The sequence below is a fragment of the Crocuta crocuta genome, unplaced genomic scaffold (assembly GCF_008692635.1).
Source record: "Crocuta crocuta isolate KB4526 unplaced genomic scaffold, BGI_CrCroc_1.0 scaffold449, whole genome shotgun sequence".
Classification (NCBI taxonomy): domain Eukaryota; kingdom Metazoa; phylum Chordata; class Mammalia; order Carnivora; family Hyaenidae; genus Crocuta; species Crocuta crocuta.
The window spans coordinates 758,118-777,968 of record NW_027533117.1 but is presented as its reverse complement, the minus strand read 5'-3'; the positions used below and the strand labels follow the sequence as shown (position 1 = coordinate 777,968).

Below are 19,851 nucleotides of genomic sequence, written 5' to 3'. Positions count from 1 at the left end.
GTGTTTGAATATTACCTGCTTTAGAGAGCAATCCTTAAGCATCCATGACTTCACAAGTTATGGCTATAAAATTGTAAAAATGACCATATATGTATGCAAATATATACATATGTGTATATGTATAAATGCATACAACCACAACTACTGCATATAATTAGCTAACATAAACTGAATATCTGCGTCGTCATGTCAAATAAAATTTGTCAAAATTGATCTAATTGGTATAGTAGTATCTGGTTCACGAGTGTGGACTAGCAGTGTCTTCATTCATATCATCCAGTATTAGTAGGATCCATCTACATACAATAAGAACTTTTAATTTTCAAGGGCAAATTAAGGTTTCAAAGACCCTAAAAAGAAACATGATTTAGAATGGGGGGCTAGAGGACTGGGGCTGCAGCAGGAGGAGGAGTTGGGAGGCTGGAGGTAGCTGGGTCTGAAGCCTGGGTTGCAAGCCAGGAGTGTGGCCTTGGCTTTGGTGACTGGCACTGGCACAGCCTCAGTCTGGAGAGGATTCAAGATGACCAAGGAGGAGCCTCTTCCCGAAAAGGTGTGACTTAGTAAAACAGACTTCAAAGTTATGTCAGGAGATGAGTTAATTCTAACATGGAAACAATATGAACTCCTTGTCCAAGCTCTGGAGGGCAAGTACACAGATTTTTTAAAATACATTTATTTATTTTGAGAGAGAGTGCAAGTAGGGTAGGGGTGGAGAGAGGGGGCTAAACAGAATCCCAAACAGGCTCTATGCTGTCAACATGGAGCTTGATATGGGGCTCAATCTCATGACCTGAGCTGAAGTCAAGAGTTGACCGGTTAACCCACTGAGCCATCCAGACACTCCAGCTTTTAATTCTAACGATAGACCTGGCTTAAGTGAGTCTGATGAAAAACTAAAGCCCCAAGAGCCTGCATTCAGGTAGACATCCTTGTAATGCAACTATCGACCAAGGAAGAAGAGATGCAAGAGTGAATTACTCAAATCCAGTACCTCAAGAAAATCCAGCAGCCTAGCAGTGCCCAGCTGAGATAGTAGATCTAGTGATCAACTTGGTTTTCCTAAAAATGAACAGACTAAAGGCAAATTGAAACAATCCCCAAATGGTTTATGTCTGCTAGGTAAATAAATCATACTACCCAGCCAAGTCTTCACAGACTATCCCACCAGGAAAAAGTACTTCTTTCCACAGCAAGACTCGGACTATTCAAGACCACCCCCCCAAAAACAAACAAACAAACAAACACACACTACAATCTTTCACTCTCCAGCTTATCATGACTAATGTAAAACTTACCAGATGAACCTTGTGTTTCAGCTTTTTTTTTTTCCTCTTCCCCCTCCCCTTGCTTCAGAGGCCTCATGGTGTGGAACTATTCCAAAAAAGTGGCTGCCTCCCCCAAATTCCCCTTCTAGAGCATGTAAACACTTGAGAAATGTTTGTTTGAAGAAAATAGAAAACCAGAAGTCTCAAGTACATGTCTTCAGACAGTTTGGAGGAATGGAAACCTACAGATTTAAAATCATGATTTGAACATGTAAAATTCCAGTAAAATATAAAAATGGAATATGCATCACTCTTACCCATCAGCATAGTGACTTAGAGAACCTGTATATCAGTTTTACCAATAAGAATGTGGACTTTGTGACTGTTGAACTTCTGGGTCTAAACTCCGATAAGCCAAACAGGCAAAATGTTAATGGCAAAGTGTTGAATGTTAACCAGAAGAAACAGAGCTTGGAAGTTGGCTTGTCCCAGGGACATATTGCATAACTTGAAGCAGAGTTGGCTTTACAAAAGAAAATAGTGAGGAGCTTAAAAGCAGTCAGGATGAACTGAATGACTTCATCATTCATCTTGAAGACAAAGTAGAGCGCATGCTGAGCACCTGGCTAGTTCTTCAGAAGCAACTGAGAGAGACACACCAGCCGCTGGCTTAGTACCAACAGCAGCAGTCTGAGGCTCCAGCCCCAAGTACCAGCAGGACTATACCTCTAAGCCTGAAGGACAGGCAGAGGCCACAGGGAAAGACTGCAGTTGGCTGGCCATGGGTCCAAGTAATGGCAGTTCCTCCTGGCAGAGCACATCTGGGCCTGGATTATGCAGGGAGAGGGACACAGCAGAAGATAGCTTCTCCTTCTCTGGGGAATGGTAATAAATCCTCCAACAGATCAGAGGAGAGAACTGGCAGAGGAGGTAGTAGTTATGTAAATGAACTCAATGTGGGGATATATCAGTGTAGACTTTCCCATGGGCAGTGAAAACTCTCTCACATACCATTCAAATAATACTGCAATCATAACCCTCAAGAGGAAAAAAAAAAAAAAAAGTGCATGGGAAAGATAACTACAGGTTCCTGCCACTTTCAGAATGGTTTGGACTCAAGTGCAAATGTACAGAGTTCAGTTTTGTAATATTTTTTCCAGCAAATTTTTATATAGTGTCATTTAATTTGAGAGAAGATACTGTCCAGATAATTAATGCATACTTTTGTCACAATATACCTTTTTTTGTAAGTGTGTTTCTTTTTCTTTTCTTTTTTCTTTCTTATGTCACTTTAATATCTCTGCCACTTTGGAAATTGTGATAATTAATTACCTTGAATGTTGCTGAAAGGACATTTTGTGTAGGGTCAAGTTATTTTTATATGAGTTAATGTGCAGTTGTGAATGGAAATCTTTCCTTAAAGCATAACACAATGCTGTCTGTAGAAATCTTTGTCTGCCCTAGAATCTGTGCTGTGTAAGGGCATTCTTGGTCATGCTGTTAGGGTAGATGTAGGTTTTTGACTGCTAAGTTTGGTGCAGTACAGTAGTTTTACAGGGGGAGAAGGAGAGAACCTTAATCAGGCTCCATGACTAGTGTGGAGCCTGATGCTAGACTCCACCTCATGACCAACTGTGAGGTCATGACTTGAGCTGAAATCAAGAGTCAGATGCTTAATTGACTGAGCCACCCAGATGGTCCTTCAGTATATCTTACCTATATTGATGAAGCCTAAATAAATATTTTTATTTTAGAAAGAAAGAAAAATTCCATATTCAATATAGGCAATACTTACTTCAACTATTTGATTGAATAGTAACTGAATTTGATGAATGAGCATGATAATACACCTATTTGTGAATAGTCTTTGGAAATAGAATTGATACTTAGGAGGGGCGCCTGGGTGGCTTAGTCGGTTAAGCGTCCGACTTTCGCTTAGGTCATGATCTCGCGATTCGTGGGTTCGAGCCCCGCGTCGGGCTCTGTNAAATTAACTACTTAACATTAAGAACAATTCAGGACCAAAAAATTCATCTTGAATCAAAATGTTACCCTTATTTTCACTCAAGTTCTATTAATTACTGAATATATTTTAATAGAATTTTAAAATACATATTATTGACTATTATCACAATTTTATGTTTTTTTTTTTTTTTATTTCTAGGAGAGAGAGAGACAGTGTGAGCAGGGGAGGGTCAGAGAGAGAGGGAGTCACAGACTGAAACAGGCTCCCGGCTCTGAGCTGGCAGTCAGCACAGAGCCCGACGCGGGGCTCGAACCCAGGAACCGCGAGATCATGACCTAAGCGAAAGTCGGACGCTTAACCGACTAAGCCACTCAGGCGCCCCAATTTTTTTTTTTTATGTTTTTTTTTTATTATCACAATTTTAAAATAGATATAGATTTACTTACATGTTTATTAGTTGCTATTTTACCATGTAACCAGAAATATTTCCTACTCTGTTGGAATATGTGGGTGTTTGTGTGTATATGTGTGTGTGGGGGGGAAGGTTGGGCAAGTTTACTTATAAAAAATGTACTCCAGGTCACCTGACTGGCTCAGTCAGTAGAGCATGTGACTCTTGATCTTGGGGTCATGAGTCCAAGTCCCACTTGAGTCATGGAGCCTACTTAAAATGTCAAAAAAATGTAAACCCAAAACTCAACTGAAAGAAATAATGAGGGAAAGTTGAGAGAATTTTGAATTAAAATAGCATTTAAATATGCGGAATAGACAAAAACTTTCTAGTTTTTAGGGTTAAAGAAAAATAGTTCTTTCTTTTTAAAATGGAGATATAGTTGACCTGAAACATTATGTCAGTTTCAGGTATACAAAATAAGTTTTTAATATTTGGAAGTATTGCTAAGTGATCACCAGAGAAGGTCTAGTTAACATTCATGGCCATACATAGTTATTTTTTATGATAACTTGTAAGAACTACTCTTTAGCAACTTTCAAATACACAATATAACTATAATCACTATGCTGAACCATCACTTACTTATTTTATAAGAATCAAATTTTTATACCAGAAAACATAAATAAGTGAAAACTGAATTTTTGAAGTGATTAAGAAACCTGAAATACCATCTAATTATTCAATCTTGGATTTTTGAAACGATGCCCAGAAAATCAGAGTAATTTGGTCAACCTCACACAGGTAGTTAGTCAAAGCGAAATAGAATCCAATTGTTCTAATACTGTTATGTCTTAATATGTTTTAGGACAACTCTACCTCACTCCATCGTGCATACATTTCCACCAAGCATCCTTATTATAATTTCTCCTTTCTATATTGACATAAGCATCTGAAAGTATCAAGCAATGGTTATGTTGTTTGACGCCAGTTGTTTATCTTTGTGCCATATGGTGTTTGATAATTATCAGGATACTCCGCAAGGTTATACTTACCTCCCATCTTCCCTGGGAATTTTCCAGCACCAGTCTTCTCTCTTGATAGGTGGTCACATCTGTATTTCTTTATACAATTGATAGAATTGCATCCAAAATATACAGCTGAAACTTTTCAGAAGTATGAAAGAATTGAATGCCCTAGATTGAGCCCTAATGAAATCAGTTTTCTACTAAAGAATAAACACAGAAATAAATCAGTCAGCCAAATACTAAAGCATGTTTGCTACATGGGTACAATTAAATATTTCCCAGAAGATCTCTATCTTCCAGGGATCCTGTGTTTTTTCTATAATCAAAATTATTTCTGATCTATTTCAGGTAGTCAGCCACACCCAGCATATAAAACAATGCATTTGCCAAACTCCCTACAGTTAGTGAATGGCTTGTGACCTACTTCCCAAGTATATCTTTTAATTATGCATTTTAATCATTCCCAATTTGTGATAAGAAGCAATGCATTAGCCTCATTTAAAGTACTTTCTTTTAAGGTGCTGCAGATAATAAATCCTAAACTATTCTTGACAACCAACCTTGGATACAACTTTCTTTTTCCTTTATTAACCTACAAGCTAGGGAGAATATTGTCTGCTGATGAGTTCCAGAAATTCTCTGTGAGCAATCTTTAGAGAACCTGCCTCAGGCGATGCTATCATAAATGTTCACAGTGGCAAATGTTGATATTTGCCAGTTCTTTCTCACAGATGAACTAGTGCTCCTGAGGAAATTAATAAATGTTTTTCATGGAATATATAGATGTGTTTGAAAAAAATGGAACCTTGAGTTATATCTATTTGAATATGCCAATATTTTTGAAAATCTGCATTTTGATTTTCAGGTATGTTTCTATTTATGTATTTCTATCTATATACATATAAAACAAAAAATGTGAAAGATGTTAAGAGTAGAAAATTTTGTTAAAGTTTTCTTTTCCCGAATATCTCAGGTATTATTTCCTCAGACTTCCATTCAATCTTTTTCCATTTATATAGGCCTATAAACTTAAAATTTATTTTTATTATCAGAGTTATTTTACTTTTTTTGTTCTGTCAAAAACTGATTAAATTTAACTTAACAGAAAAAAATATGTCCAGTGGACACCATATTTTAGACCACAAAAAATAACCCCTATATTCTTTACATTTATACAAATAAATATTTTACTAAATCATATCTGCAATCATGTAGAAAGTAAAACAATATATTTTACAATTTGATAGTTAATAATCAAAGAAATATTTATATTTCAGGATAAAATATGATGGAACCCTTTTATAAAAATTGTGTTGGTTACAAATTTAAAGGCATATATACAAATACCTTTCTTTATAATTTTAAGTAGAATTTTTATAATCATATATTGCATTATAATTGAGTGCAGTACATGATATTCCCTGCATTGTAGACTTATTCATATAATGAATGTTTTATGATCTGTAAACAGAGATGGAGGAAGTATACTTCCTCGTGGTGGAACAGACAGACATGGAGGAAGATCCTTCCTTGGGTTGTGCACATGATCACTGTACCATTAAGTCTGACTGAAACAAAGTACGTGATTCACTGCCTCTGGGCCTGGTGCATTCCCTGTAAAATGGGAATGTGATATCTACATGACAGGATTGTTTTTAAAATAAATTAGGTAATGGGTTTTACATAGAACAAGTGCTCTGCAAATGTTAACTCCTCTGTTTAACATAATGACTGTATACTATTTTAGGGAGCAATACTTTGTATACCCCTGGGTAACATCACAGGGAGCCATTAAGTTTTACAACATGAATTTAGCTACTCAGTTTTATAAACAGTGTGATTTTTAGGGCCAAAACTCTTCTTTAGTTTGTGTATGTTATAAGGCTATTTTGATTCCCTTTGGCCCAATTTTAATTATTGGTCCTCTCTCTCTCTTTTTTTTTTTCTTCTTCTTCATATTACTATTTAAATAACAGTGAAACCTTGAGGCCCCTGGGTGGCTCAGTTGATTAAGCGTAATGATCTCATGGTTCGTGGGTTCGAGTCCCGCATCCGGCTCTGTGCTGACAGCTAGCTCAGAGACTGGTGGCTGTTTCGGATTCTGTGTCTCCCTCTCTCTCTGACCCTCCCCTGCTCACACTGTCTGTCTGTCTCTCTCTCAGAAATAAATAAAACATTAAAAATTTGTAAAAAAAAATAAGTTAAACTTTGAGAGGTCTTTTGTTTTACAAATAGTCAGTATATAATAGTTAATTACCAAATATCAACTTGTTTGAGTATCCAATGTGATTTTGACTAAATTGTCTTTTATTTGAGGTCATCTTGAAATTTGGAGTTGCTATATATGGTGTAAAGTACAAATCATCCATTTTGCTACAAGTAAAATCAGTACCAGGAAGTAGTTGAAATTTTCTACTTGGAATGAATAAATCTGTAAATTAACATGGAAATTAAAGTGAAACCTAACATGCTGATAAAGTAATAGGAAAGTGGCAGGCCTAAATATGGATTTGCAGGACCCAGAACTGCTGATAGTACTAACAATACCTATGCTTAGAAAGTTCTCCCGCTGGGAATTAATCAAATCATTAGTAAAGGAAACAAAAACTTTAAGAAGGATGTTAGAACCAATGCCACCATCTGAATGTAAAACTAATAATAATCGGAACTGTAAAATTATCTTCCTTTAGGAGTAAATGTAATATTTTCATATTTGGGAAATGGCTATATCTAATCAAAGGGACTTGTAGGAAGTAAGTATGGCAAGCCAGTGGAAGAAGGGCCAGATAAGAAGAATGGCAAAGAAAGGAAGGGATTTGACATCAATGTTTGCAGCTTTATGTGGAGAAATATAGAACAGAAGCATGCCTATTGAATAATAAAAACTGAGTATGTTGGAAGATTACAAAGACTTAATCTGATCACTGCAGGGACTTGAATCAGTGTTTAAATTCAGAATATTAAAGATAGGATATAGGATGTGTTAAGTGTTGTGAAAGGGAAAAAGGGGATTGCTTTTCTGATAGAGTAAGGGTGAAAACTATAATATCAATAGTAAATAAGCAAGGAACATTAATGGGTCTTGCCCTAGATTTTATTAGCAAAACATAGTTCAGGCATATACAGTTAATGCAGTTAAAACTTACAGTGGTCACCTGAGTAACTTTACTAAAATATATTAGAATGATTTTTTTCAGGATTGTGAGATTATTATATCAAAACCTAATTTTTATCTTTATTCTTAGTCTGCTTATAATGACTCATAAAATTGAGGGTATTTGGTCAGAGCAACATGGTCTGTAGAAAGGGTAAACACTGTCATAAAACTGAAAAGTGAGTTTCTCTCATTGAACATACACTTATTACGTATCAGTCTTTGTCTCAGGTTAAGTATACAAATTATTGTAGAGCTGCTATAATAAAAATCAGGCAATTTTTGTTTTTCTACCATTAGGAGAAAAATGAGTTAATTAATATCCCAATATGGTCATAAGAAACTTTAACCTTATTTAAAATTGACTGAAACAATTTAACCATTGCATAGTTTATTTGCAAAAGATATGCAAGAAAAGTTTAATATCACTAGGAAAAGTTACCTAAGGAAAATGTGCTATCGTCAGGTGTAATATTTCTGGTTGGTATGCTTACCTTTGAAGCATCCAGCATGGATAGGCTAATCCCATGGGGCCTGTGGCTGTTGGGGTAAATGAAGGGCAGACAAGAGTTTCTGCCTTGGTTGAAAAACAACCTCCATTTCCTTAACAGACTTCTTAATGCATTAGGGATATCTCTTTCTCAGGCTGATAATTTCCATTCTACGTAAATAGAGCAGATGTTACTCAAGGGTTTACATACTAAATGGTTCCTTTTATAGTTGAAACTGTCTTGCCTGTTAGTAGTTAAATTTCCTATGCAACAAATCATCCCATGCCTACTAGTGGATTAAAATAAAAGCATGTGTTTTTCCCAACAATCTCGTGGTTTACTTGAGTATTTCTATCAGTTTGGACCAACTTAGCTGTTCTTTGCAGTTGGCTGAACTAGGAACAGGATGTTGTGAACAGACTACCCTTCTGTTTGGTGGTTGGCCCAACATCAGCTAGGATGATGGGATTCACTTGGCCACGTCCTAGTGTCTTTCATCATGCTGTTGGTAGGCTAGGCTTCTTCACGTGGCAAGTAAGTTCCAAAAGCAGCAAGAGAACAACTGCAAAGAATTACTTTACAAATGTCATTTTGTGTCATGTTTGCTATTATTTCATTGCCAAACCAAGTTCACAACATTGGCCCAGATCATTTGGAATGACACTCCACGAGGATACAAATTTTTTGTCCATATTTTATACTTTACCACACCCATATACTTAACAAGAAGGCTAGAAAATGTTTTGATAGATTTAATATTAAGGCCTTGATACTGGGACTTAGCAATTACCTTACAAAAGTGTCTAAATCCTGTCTTAGTACATTTAAGATGTTATAAAAGTATCATAGATTGGGTGGTTTATTAACAACAGAAATTTATTTCTCACAGTTCTGGAAGCTTCATTCAGTGTCTGGTGAGAGCCTGCTTCCTGGTTAATAGATGCCTGTCTTTTCAGAAGGTAGAAGGGGTTCAGCGTTCTGTAGAGTATCTTGTGTAAGAGTACTAATCCCATTCATAAAAGCTCTTTCCTCATGACTGAAGCATCCCCCAAAGGTCCATCCCTTAATGTTATCATATTGCAGGGGTGAGGGTGGTAGAATTTTAATATATAAATTTTGAAGGGACACAAACAATCAGTATATAACAGATCCCAGTCAAGAACATCGGAACCACAGGGGCGCCTGGGTGGCTTAGTCAGTTAAGCGTCCGACTTTTGCTTAGGTCATGATCTCGCAGTTTGTGGATTCAAGCCCTGTGTCGGGCTCTGTGCTGACTGCCAGCTCAGAGCCTGGAGCCTGTTTCAGAGTCTGTCACTCCCTCTCTCTCTGACCCTCCGCTGCTCACGCTGTCTCTCTCTCTCTCTCTCTCTCTCTCTCCTAGAAATTAAAAAAAATAAAAACATTAAAAAAAAATAAGAACATCGGAACCACACCTGAGATGTATGGAACATCTCAAAGAGATGCTGAGAAGATTTGGCCTTGTGTTAGGTGACATTGGTGAAAGATTGAAGGGGGCAGAGTTTTCCTTTAGATTAAGTAGGGCGAGAGTAGAGCAAACCACCTTGAAATAGGCCAGATAAGAAGAATGGCAAAGAAAAGGATTTGACATGGATGTTTGCAGTTTCATACGGAGAAATATAGAACAGAAGTGTGACCATTGAATGTTAAAACCTGGATATGTTGGAAGATAACAAAGACCTTAAAGTAATGAAAAAGACGTGACTGACTTGACACTGAGAATATGTGGCTACATAGTCAAGGATCATTGGCTCTTTAAAGAAAGTAAAAGCTGGGCCATTCAAAGGGGAACTGTACTTGGGAACATGATTGAAATAAGACTCTGAATTGCACAAAAATGCCATAAGTAGACTGGATAAAATAATTAAAACATGTTTATACTTACATGGAACTAGGCAATTTTCTTGCAAGCCTAAGGATAAAGAAAAACCATATGTGCCTTCCGAAACATTTTAAGAACTCATTTTTAGAAAGCACTTCAAAGCATACTATCCTCAAATAAATTGTGAGAAACTTTTGAGAACAAAAAATATAGCTAAAAGAACATAATTTTTTTCATTCAAGAATTTTAAACCTAATTTGCTGATCTTTTAACAGTCATAAACATATTTTCAGTTACACGAGTCTAACAAACATGCATGATTTAAAAATATAATTCATGTGTCTATAAAAGTTGAAATAGTTTTAAACAGATACAGGAAGATATACTATGACAAAGAATAGTTTTTAAAAAGCTCAAGTGTTAATGGGAAAGTGTTGATCTAAAAGTCAACAACAGTGATCCTAGAAAAGGTAAGTAATTGTTAGACATCCTGTTGAATATAATTAATTCATAAAAATACAATTCTAAAAAATGCCATAATGTAAGCATTTTGCATAGTGCACATTTTTATTAAGAGAATATTGAGAAAGAAAGATGGAGACTGAGAACACAGATCACAATGTGTTGTAAAAGGATGGACTTTATTACTAGAGTAATAAACTTGATTCTAGCAAGGAAGAAACGTTAGCAGATTTGTGTTTTAGAAATGTAACCCAAGCTGAAATAAAAATTGATGATAGTAGGATAAGATTGAACCCTGAGAGTCCATTTAAGGATCTACTTCAAGAAGCCAGAATGCACTGAAAATGAAGACAAGGAAAGAGATCCAAGAGATGCTTACAAGATACAGTCGGACAATTCTGTGCTTGTTGGAATATCTGTTTAAGTATATGGCAGTATCTCAGGTGTTTCAAAATCAGTGAAGATCCCTGCATATTATTAGCAAAGGTATCCTGGTGCAATGGGTCTTCAAATACTTATTTATTATTGCTAAAAGAAAATGAACAGAAATAAAAATAGTGTCTTAAGTTTAGTTTTGTTCCTAAGACCAAATCCTTACCAAAGTCCACCCAGTGGACCAGGCATATTTTCTTGGCTCTTAAGTTAGTTGAAGTAATCTTCCTCTAACTCAGATCTGCTACTTGTTGTGTTTGTAGTTTGTTACTTGTGTGTTTTGTTAGAACAGAAGACTTAATCTGATTACCTCAAATTGTTTGAATTCAGAATATTAAAGATAAGGTATAGAATGTGTTATGTCTTGTGAAAGGGAAAAGGAGGATTTCCGTTCTGATGTAGCCAGAGTAAAAACCCTAGTATCAATAATAAATAAGTGGGAAGCATAAGTATGTCTTGCCCTAGATTTTATTAATAAAACATAGTCCAGGGGCACACAGTTAATGTGGTTAAAATGTACAGTGGTCACCTGAGTAATTTTACTAAAATATACTAGAGTAAGATTTTTTTAAGATTCTGAAATTTTATATCAAAATCCTAACTTTTACTTATTATTAGCTTCAGTCTCATTATAATGGCCTATAAAATTGCCGGTATTTGGTCAGAGCAATGTGGTATGTAGAAAGTCACCAAAGCCTCATAAAACCTAAAAAAGTGAGTTTCTCCCATTTGACTATACATTATGTCACGGAGTACCTCTGAGAGATACTGAGGAGATTGGGGCTTGTGTTAAGTGATACTGGTGAAAGTTTAAGGGTCCATGGTTTTCCTTTAGGTTAAGCACTGCCAGAAAACAGAGTCAATACTCCTATTTTTGTATGGAAGTGGGAGGAATGAAGTAGAGCTAAAGCTGAATTTAGTAAAGAAGCTAGGAAAGATATATAGATATATATAGATATATCAAGAGAGAATCAGTTTTGTGGTCTTCATAGATTCTTTTTGTCTGTGTTTAGGCACAATTTGTCTTGTTTTAACTCTCTCCATCATGATTATGAGTGACCTTCTTGGAAATTGGTGTTCTGCAAAACTATCTCTGATCATCAGGAGAACACTGTGTCCTATCTCTCAGTTCTAGGCCATTTGCCACTGACTGTCATTAGGAATTTTTTTTTTATTTCCCTCTTTCTCAAGTATAAACAACACCCACCATGGGACTTCAGAATATATATGTATGTGTACGAGTGTGTAAATTTAAATCTGATGCCACATTGATAAATATCTTAGCAACTTCTCAGTATAGAGCAAGTCCATGAGCTCAGTTCTCCCTCAAACAATCCATTCCTGATATTGGAACCAGCTAGCATCAATGCACCTTTTTGTCTTTTATTGTCTTGTGCTATCTCTGTTACAAATAGCTCTTCATGAAGAATCATAAATATTAAAATGACAGAATCCTGCTTACAGAAATATAATTGAGTAACTATAGTGTCTTGGCTGGAATTGCTTTAGCATTTACTAGAGCAACAAGAAAGAGTTTTCATCTTAACATTTTAATTTTACCACATCATTATTATAACACCTCCCTGTTGCAAAAGAGTTTCCAAATAATTCCAGAACTGCACATATTGGCATACAGTTTGCTTTCATGGTATTCTTTCCTCTCATATGCATTCACATCTGTGTGAAAATTTTACAGAGAATTTTTTTAGTAGTTCTGGTGTGATCCAGAAACATAGTTATTTTGATCTTCTTGGTAATAGTGGCTATGTAAAGGTAATGAGTTTACAGAGCTATCTTGAGGGAAGAGTCTCTAAAAGGTTATTGAGAGGAAGGGAGTGTTTTTAATACGATTAAGCCAAACAGAAACTAACACGTATGTAAGCTAGTGAAATAATTCCAAAACGGAACTACTTCAGTGAGAACAGAAACATATACCCAGACAAAACAGAGATATCAAGAAGGCAGGGCTTCCCACCACACATGTGATGGGTTTTGAACAAATTACAGTTGGATCTCAAAGGGACAGGTACTGGAGCTGACAGTTGGGTTATGTACCTGAAATCCCTTGGGTTTGGTGTTGTAAACAACCATCTTTAATGTAATTACTACACTAGAGCTGAGCCAGGACAATATTTTTATTATGACTGACAAACTTACGATACCTGATTCTGGAGAGTATTAATTAACACAGCTCAGGCTATGTTCATACCTCATGAGATATCATTGTAACCTGATGAAGTTATAGAAAGTGTTTTGTAATCAACATTAAACGCTATGCAGGATACAATTAGAAATTAAATGTTTCAGATGAAAAGCCATGCATGTGAAGTGCTTTGTAATCACTATCCTGTGATTAGGAGCAGCGATTTCCTCCACAATGTAATGTGTGTGGAGGCATGCAGAAAATAAGATAGTAAACCAAGCAAAGAATTTTTGGAATTCCTTTATCTACCTCATTTATCCAAAGAATTCTTGGGCTAAATAGGTCCTCTAGTTGTCAAAGCATATAAAACCAAGGGCCTATTTCATACAGCAAAGAAGTGATTTTGTTTGGGCCTTTGGCATATACCATTTGCTACCAAACTGAATATGGTCTTAGGATAATGTCATGAGTTGAAAATAAGGAAACATCACAGGAATAATAAAGTCTAATATGGAAATGAAGATAGTTACTAGACTTTTCCTAATCTCCATGTTAAGAAAATATCTACAGTCTTAAATTATCTTTCACTGTGGTATAGTCAGTCAGGAGCTACTGTAGATAAATTGGAGGGTATCTGTACCTAATCTGTAGGAAAATCTCTGCATTATGAATTATGACCAGAGAATGACAAATATAAAGGCTCTATTGTGCTCATCCCTCTTCCCCCAGAAAGAACGGGTTCAATTGCCACATACAGATACATAGACTTTGAAAGTTTCTGGGAGAGTAACATGGCATGCCTATAAGACATTCTCCTTTTTATTAAAGTGACTTGATAAGTGAATAATAGTTATATATAAAGGTATTTCTCTGTGTTACTATAGATGCTTATAAGGATAGAAAAGCCTTCCTGATGGACTCACTGAGTCTTGAGGTGACTTAGAAATGGGGAAGGCTGGAGACTTAAAGTTTGGTTCTAGAGCTTTACTCATTTCCAGAACTTTTCCTAGATCAGGATCAAGGAGCAGGTAATGATTCCACCTGCTAAATTGGCACCCTAATCATAAACTGGGATGCTGTAAGCTACTGAAAAATCTACCTTGTGGTATTTTTGTACTTAAAACATGAATATTACTTTTCACACCACTTACATAATGAGATTGTGGTTCTGCTCATAGATTTTTTTTGTTAAAGGACATAATTTTTATAAAACATCCCAGTGTCTATTATATGATAAATATACAGTCAATATAAGCAGTTTATTATTATTAATGAAAACTGTCAATCCTTATTTTAAGTCATCAGCCTGTTATATATGGATACTCATCCGTTTTAGCCCATATGTCTGTCTTTGCAACCTGGTGTAGCAAGCTATTTGTGAAATCTTCGAAATCTATAATTGAGGTGTCCAGGTCTTCCATTTTCTGAATTTGCATACTTTAGACTTTCAAATTCTCAGTACAGACTTACTGCTCTCATGAGTAGAGTTTCTGAGCCCATGCGTACAGCACTGTATCTCCTAGGTTTCAGTCCACTATGACAGTAATGTACAGTTCTAGGAGTCTGTGCTATTAACTGACCTCCCTAGAGTTATTTTGTCAATACTCTTGACCCATTGACTGAGCAGTCAATATATGTATCACTATACTTGAGTAACGAGTAAGGCACATAAAATTTGTTTTACCCAAATGATATAAAAAGTGAGGACATCGGTTCCTTATTAGAGTGTAAGAAAATAAAGAAATATTTTATAGGTTTTGTTTTTGTATTTCATTTTTTTTAAGGGGAGAGATGAGAAGTGTGGAAGGAAATGGAAAGGGAAAAAATAAGGTATGAACTGTGATTAGAATAATTAGAGCACAAAATGTCTACGATTGTGAGAAGAAGAAACAAAAGGATTAGATATGGCATGTGACTACAGCCTCAAACATGAGTTTTTACATAACATGCCCCAACGATTTGAAGACAATTTTGCATGTTATTTTCGGTAACCCAAATGTGGATGGGTCAATTATTTTTTATTTTTCTCTTTGCTCTTTTCAAGAACATAATGAAGATTTAGTGGTTCTACCTCTCAAATATATTTCCCTCTCTTAGCTGTCATGGGCGAGATGGGACATCTCTGTTAAGATGGGCAACTGCCCCTCTAATCCACTGGGGATTCTACACCATAGTTCATTCAAGGGGGTAATGACCCTTACCTCTGAGGAAAAGAAACCAAAATGATTCTTTAGCTATCATTTCCCTTTAGAAGACTACAAATACAAATGAGTGATATGAACATACAAAAAATGTAAACTGAAAGTGTATGTGCTAGAGCAATCCCTAAAGGAAAATTAAGATTAGAACTAAAAGTTGAAGTTCTCAACAAAATGAAACTTTTTATTCTCTGTAAGGGAAGATAAATCAAACCTTAATACCATCCAGAGATGTGCTTATCTGTGAACTTCATTTCAACTCCTTATCTCATTCTTCTTTCCAAATGTTTACACTTGCATATATTCTCTCTCCCTCTGTTCCTCCCCCCACCTCTTTCTCTCTCCTCACCTTGAAGCTTTTCAGTATAAAAACATACCTCTCCTACTCTGTGTCAAATCACCCCCTAGTCACAGGAGGAAGTGTTGCATTGTCATTCCTATCAGAATTCTCATTCTCACCTAACATCAAATGTCTTAGTCGAAATGCATTTGCAAAAGAGGGAAAGGGACAAAGCAAGTTATGAATGCTAATCAGTGCAGAGTTCTATCCCGGAGCTACCTTACTGGAGAACGACATACACTTTGGCCAGCTTCTTTACCTGATCCTCTGAGCTGGACCTCTGTTGAAAACATCATTTTCTCTCTGTGGCAACAACCTAATGGCATAGTGAAGAAAGAAAGTCCCTTTATTAGGGAGGATTTGGCCCTGTCCTGGAAGCACAATGACATCCTGTGATTGTGCTGAGGAACATTAGTCTTTGTTCTGGTCTGCCTGTGGCCTGTGCCACAAAGAAACTGCACTAATCAGTGTTCGTTTAGTTTACCGAGGAAAGAGTAGGGGTTCTGATTCCAGGCTCTCCTTTGAGTGAGAGCTTTATAGGAGATGCCAATTCTTTACTCAGCATCAGCCTTGCTTTTGGCGTAATGATAGAAGCAGGCAAGGAAGACTCAGAATTAGGTTTCCTTTTGGAAATTACTCTGATTACTAAAACCAGTCTGTGCAAAGACCCTAAGTCTTTTTCTCCTTTAATCAACCCTAAGGAAAACCTGTTTCCAATTTTGTAGTTTATCCAAAAGTATATAATGAAATAAAAATGCAATAGTAATCTTATTAGCTTACCAAATTCAGGAGTTCTTTGTCTAACAGGATTTGCAACAGTCTAAAATATTTATCAAAAGGGAAACTCACTCAAAACACATTCAAACCGTTTTAAAATTATGATTTGTTTTCCTTACTTAATATTGATTAATGGTACTCATTTCTTTCTTATTCTCTATTTGCATTTGGTATATGTGCTGCCGAAGCGAGCACAATCTCTATTTGCATTTGTTCCTCATCCTTAGTGTAATGTTTCAGACTAAGTGTATCTGAAATATAATGAATCTATGTGACAACACATTGTTTTCAAAACTAAAGTTTTATCGGTACAAATGTTTACGAGTATATGTGTTATAGTATTCATAAACACGTACATATATTCTGTACTAACTCATATAGAATGATATTCAGATATAATTACTGTAAACAATCCAATATTCATATTTAATAACTATGAAACTCAGAATCTTATATCTGTTTGCCAATGGGAACGTATATCCCACAAAGATGCATATTCAAAATATATGGAGGTGTTTTCAGTTGTCATAAAGATTACGTAAATATCATAGGCAGGAACTATTTATGCTACATGTTTTAAAAACATGTGTTGGTGCAATATATGGAAGATTTTTGTGTCCTCTCCGAATTTTGAAAGCCTCATCAAGAACCATGAGGTCAAATACATTTGTAATTGTCTAATGTTACCATCTGATTGAATTTTACATTAAAAGATACATATTTGCACTGTTTTAATATATATATATACTGATTTTTTTCAAGAATACAATATTGGGTAAATGCAAACAATGCCTGCTTTCTATGGAATTTTGACCACAGTGTCTTGTCATTTCAGAAAATAGTACAAATGATGACATACTTTGTGAAATATTTGATCATTGATACAACATACACAATTTTATGTTTTTGTTTGTTTCTTTTATTATTATTGAGACAGAGAGAAATAGAGCATGAGCAGGGGAGGGTCATAAAGAGAGGGAGACACAGAATCTGAAGCAGGCTCAGGCTCCGATCTGTCAGCACAGAGCCCAATAGCCCAATGCAGGGCTCGAACTCAAAAACCATGAAGTCATGCACTGAGCCAAAGTCGGCCACGTAGCCGACTGAGCCACCCACGCACCCCAAATAAGCACAATTTTAAAGCTTATGTCCTCTTCACCATATATACTAATTTCTGGAAATGATTATTATTATTAGATGGATGAGACTTTTTTTTCTTACTCCTTCTGTCTCTTTTCCTGTCACTCTGCCTGCCCTTTATGACAAATCACATGAAAACTCATTCCATCCAAAAAGCTGAAATAGTGGAAGTGAAATAGTGGATACTAACATTATAGCTTTACTAACTGCAGTTACTTTTTCAAAGCATAACTTTTATGTTGTGAGTTTCTATGCTAATGGTCCTTTCTCCATTATGGATATGGAGAAAAAACACTATCTTCATCTTTGTGGGCCACATACTATGAAGGTATATATGATATATATCATAAAATCCCTAAAACCTTTATAGTATTTGAAAATTTCTAGATATGTAGAATATCACAATTTAAAGCAAAAATCTGGCTACTGCCTTCAACAATTGATCATGCTTACTACTAAAGGTAACCGTTTCATACTTTTTAATATTGTGAGTTGCCAATAAAATATGAGTTTCCTCTAATATACTTTATTATCAGTTTATCCAATAATTATGATTTATGTATTGTTAAAATACAGCATCTATTTTGTAATGTGACATGTTCAGTATATTTTCTTATTTTAATAAATATATTTATATTTGATTATTTGTGTTTTAAATGTAATGGGACTCTATTGAACAATAATAATTGTAACTTTGTAAATATTGTTTAGTAGGCTTTAATACTGGATTCTCTATTTCATTTGTATTTTATACTTTTTTCTACTGATTTCTTCATTCACTTTTGGCTATTTATTGATTACTAGACTAATGTTACTGTATCCTTCCAAGAAAAATTGGGAATTGTAATTTTTAAGAGTATTTCCCCTGATATTTGTCCTGTGAATATATTTGAATTTTGCAGTTTTTTCAAATGATTCCAATAATGAAATAGCATGCAGTGATATATATGAGGCTACATTAATGTCAAACTATATCTGGCATTTGGCTTTAAATAAATCAAAAGAAAAAGAATATTTTGTGACAGGTAAAAAAAAATAAGGAATTAAAATTTTAGTGTCCATTAGTTTCACTGGGCCACATGCACATAATCTTTTATATATTGGCGATAGCTTGCTATCATACTGCAATGGTAGATTTGAGTTAATGCAACAGAGCTGGTATGGCCACAAAACTTTAACATATTTACAATATGGAACTCTACAGAAAAATTTTGTGGTCCCTGAACCAAATAAATGAATTGATAATATCTCAAGGATGACCAAAGAGAAATGGGGCCGAGAGTCCAAATAGACATTTTCTAATGAAGACATCTATGTGGCCAACATATAGTGAAAAGAGGCTCAATATAATTAATCATCAGTGAAACACAAAACAAAACCACAATGATATATAACCTTACATTGTTAAGATGTCTATTAACTAAGACAAAAGATAACAAATGCTGGATGTGGCTGTGGAAAAATAGAATCCTTGGACATTTTTGGTAGGAATATAAATTGGGACAGCTATATAGAAAAGAGTATGGCGGCTTCTCATAAAATGGTTTCTTCTTTGGAAAAATTTCTATTCAGGTTCTTGCCCATTTTTTTAATTGGGTTTTTTGTTTGTTCCTTGAATTTTATGATTTTCTTGCATGTTTTGGATATTAAGCTCTTATGGGAATATGGTTTGAAAATATTTTCTCCCATTTCACAGGTTGTCTTTTGTTGATGATTTGATTTCCTTTTCTTTCCAAGCTTTTTTGCTTGTAGTAGTTTCACTTGCTATTCTTTGCTTTAGTTGCTTTGTTTTTGGTGTCAAATATGTAAAAAAATAAATAATTGCCAAGACCAATGTCAAGCAGGTTACACACTATGTTTTCTTCTAGGAATTTTATGGTTTAAAATCTTACATTCAAGTCTTTAATCCATTTTGAGTTGAATTTTATGTATCGTGTAAGATAGTGGTCCAGTTTCATTCCTTTTCATGTGACCAGTTTTCCCAACACAGTTTATTAAAGAAACTATCATTTCCCCACTGTATATTCTTGGCCCCTCTAGCAATAAGTAATTGACCATAGGGTTGCCTCAGTGGCTCAGTCACTTGAGCATCCGAATCTTGATCTTTGGATCAGGTCATGATCTCATGGTTCATGGGTGCAAGCCCTATGTCGTGCTCAAAGTGCAGAACCTGCTTGGGATTCTCTTTCTCTCCCTCTCTCTCTGCCCCTTTATTTCTGGGCTC

The 19,851-nt window shown here is 35.4% G+C and overlaps 1 pseudogene; it reads left to right on the top strand.

The window, feature by feature from the left end:
• The first annotated feature begins 520 nt into the window (after positions 1–520).
• On the top strand, positions 521–2,413 carry LOC144216792 (pre-mRNA-splicing regulator WTAP-like; annotated as a pseudogene).
• The last annotated feature ends 17,438 nt before the right edge of the window (positions 2,414–19,851 follow it).